Here is a 3,070-nt window from a genome sequence, read left to right as displayed (position 1 = left end):
GCTGCTACTGCTGCTGGGGAAGATACCCCGTCTGCTGCTGCTGCTGGGGAAGATACCCCGTCTGCTGCTGCTGCTGGGGAAGATACCCCGTCTGCTGCTGCTGCTGGGGAAGATACCCCGTCTGCTGCTGCTGCTGCTGGGGAAGATACCCCGTCTGCTGCTGCTGGGGAAGATACCCCGTCTGCTTCTGCTGGGGAAGATACCCCGTCTGCTGCTGCTGCTGGGGAAGATACCCCGTCTGCTGCTGCTGCTGGGGAAGATACCCCGTCTGCTGCTGCTGCTGCTGTGGAAGATACCCCGTCTGCTGCTGTTGCTGCTGCTGTGGAAGATACCCCGTCTGCTGCTGCTGTTGGGGAAGATACCCCGTCTGCTGCTGCTGCTGCTGCTGGGGAAGATACCCCGTCTGCTGCTGCTGCTGTTGTGGAAGATACCCCGTCTGCTGCTGCTGCTGTTGTGGAAGATACCCCGTCTGCTACTGCTGGGAAAGATACCCCGTCTGTTGCTGCTGCTGCTGCTGTGGAAGATACCCCGTCTGCTGCTGCTGGGGAAGACACCCCGTCTGCTGCTGCTGTGGAAGATACCCCGTCTGCTGCTGCTGTGGAAGATACCCCGTCTGCTGCTGCTGCTGGGGAAGATACCCCGTCTGCTGCTGCTGCTGGGGAAGATACCCCGTCTGCTGCTGCTGCTGGGGAAGATACCCCGTCTGCTGCTGCTGCTGCTGCTGTGGAAGATACCCCGTCTGCTGCTGCTGCTGGGGAAGATACCCCGTCTGCTGCTGCTGCTGGGGAAGATACCCCGTCTGCTGCTGCTGCTGGGGAAGATACCCCGTCTGCTGCTGCTGCTGTGGAAGATACCCCGTCTGCTGCTGCTGGGGAAGATACCCCGTCTGCTGCTGCTGCTGGGGAAGATACCCCGTCTGCTGCTGCTGCTGGGGAAGATACCCCGTCTGCTGCTGCTGCTGCTGTGGAAGATACCCCGTCTGCTGCTGCTGGGGAAGATACCCCGTGTGCTGCTGCTGGGGAAGATACCCCGTCTGCTGCTGCTGCTGGGGAAGATACCCCGTCTGCTGCTGCTGCTGCTGTGGAAGATACCCCGTCTGCTGCTGTTGCTGCTGCTGTGGAAGATACCCCGTCTGCTGCTGCTGTTGGGGAAGATACCCCGTCTGCTGCTGCTGCTGCTGCTGGGGAAGATACCCCGTCTGCTGCTGCTGCTGCTGGGGAAGATACCCCGTCTGCTGCTGCTGGGGAAGATACCCCGTCTGCTGCTGCTGTTGCTGGGGAAGATACCCCGTCTGCTGCTGCTGTTGCTGAGGAAGATACCCCGTCTGCTGCTGCTGCTGCTGGGGAAGATACCCCGTCTGCTGCTGCTGAGAAGATACCCCGTCTGCTGCTGCTGCTGCTGGGGAAGATACCCCGTCTGCTGCTGCTGCCGGGGAAGATACCCCGTCTGCTGCTGCTGGGGAAGATACCCCGTCTGCTGCTGCTGGGGAAGATACCCCGTCTGCTGCTGCTGCTGGGGAAGATACCCCGTCTGCTGCTGCTGCTGCCGGGGAAGATACCCCGTCTGCTGCTGCTGCTGCTGGGGAAGATACCCCGTCTGCTGCTGCTGCTGCTGCTGGGGAAGATACTCCGTCTGCTGCTGCTGCCGGGGAAGATACCCCGTCTGCTGCTGCTGCTGGGGAAGATACTTCGTCTGCTGCTGCTGCTGGGGAAGATACCCCGTCTGCTGCTGCTGCTGGGGAAGATACCCCGTCTGCTGCTGCTGGGGAAGATACCCCGTCTGCTGCTGCTGCTGGGGAAGATACCCCGTCTGCTGCTGCTGCCGGGGAAGATACCCCGTCTGCTGCTGCTGCTGGGGAAGATACCCCGTCTGCTGCTGCTGCTGCTGGGGAAGATACCCCGTCTGCTGCTGCTGCTGGGGAAGATACCCCGTCTGCTGCTGCTGCTGCTGGGGAAGATACCCCGTCTGCTGCTGCTGGGGAAGATACCCCGTCTGCTGCAGCTGCTGGGGAAGATACCCCGTCTGCTGCTGCTGCTGGGGAAGATACCCCGTCTTCTGCTGCTGCTGGGGAAGATACCCCGTCTGCTGCTGCTGCTGCTGTGGAAGATACCCCGTCTGCTGCTGCTGCTGCTGTGGAAGATACCCCGTCTGCTGCTGCTGGGGAAGATACCCCGTCTGCTGCTGCTGGGGAAGATACCCCGTCTGCTGCTGCTGCTGGGGAAGATACCCCGTCTGCTGCTGCTGCTGCTGTGGAAGATACCCCGTCTGCTGCTGTTGCTGCTGCTGTGGAAGATACCCCGTCTGCTGCTGCTGTTGGGGAAGATACCCCGTCTGCTGCTGTGCTGCTGCTGGGGAAGATACCCCGTCTGCTGCTGCTGCTGCTGGGGAAGATACCCCGTCTGCTGCTGCTGGGGAAGATACCCCGTCTGCTGCTGCTGTTGCTGGGGAAGATACCCCGTCTGCTGCTGCTGTTGCTGAGGAAGATACCCCGTCTGCTGCTGCTGCTGCTGGGGAAGATACCCCGTCTGCTGCTGCTGAGAAGATACCCCGTCTGCTGCTGCTGCTGCTGGGGAAGATACCCCGTCTGCTGCTGCTGCCGGGGAAGATACCCCGTCTGCTGCTGCTGGGAAGATACCCCGTCTGCTGCTGCTGTTGCTGGGGAAGATACCCCGTCTGCTGCAGCTGCTGCCGGGGAAGATACCCCGTCTGCTGCTGCTGCTGCTGCTGGGGAAGATACCCCGTCTGCTGCTGCTGCTGGGGAAGATACCCCGTCTGCTGCTGCTGCTGCTGGGGAAGATACCCCGTCTGCTGCTGCTGCTGCTGGGGAAGATACCCCGTCTGCTGCTGCTGCTGCTGGGGAAGATACCCCGTCTGCTGGAGCTGCTGCTGGGGAAGATACCCCGTCTGCTGCTGCTGCTGCTGGAGAAGATACCCCGTCTGCTGCTGCTGCTGCTGCTGCTGGGGAAGATACCCCGTCTGCTGCTGCTGCTGCTGGGGAAGATACCCCGTCTGCTGCTGCTGCTGCTGGGGAAGATACCCCGTCTGCTGCTGCTGCTGCTGGGGAAGATAC

Source organism: Procambarus clarkii, chromosome 7 (assembly GCF_040958095.1).
Source record: "Procambarus clarkii isolate CNS0578487 chromosome 7, FALCON_Pclarkii_2.0, whole genome shotgun sequence".
In the NCBI taxonomy this organism is placed as follows: domain Eukaryota; kingdom Metazoa; phylum Arthropoda; class Malacostraca; order Decapoda; family Cambaridae; genus Procambarus; species Procambarus clarkii.
This window is presented reverse-complemented; position numbering follows the sequence as displayed.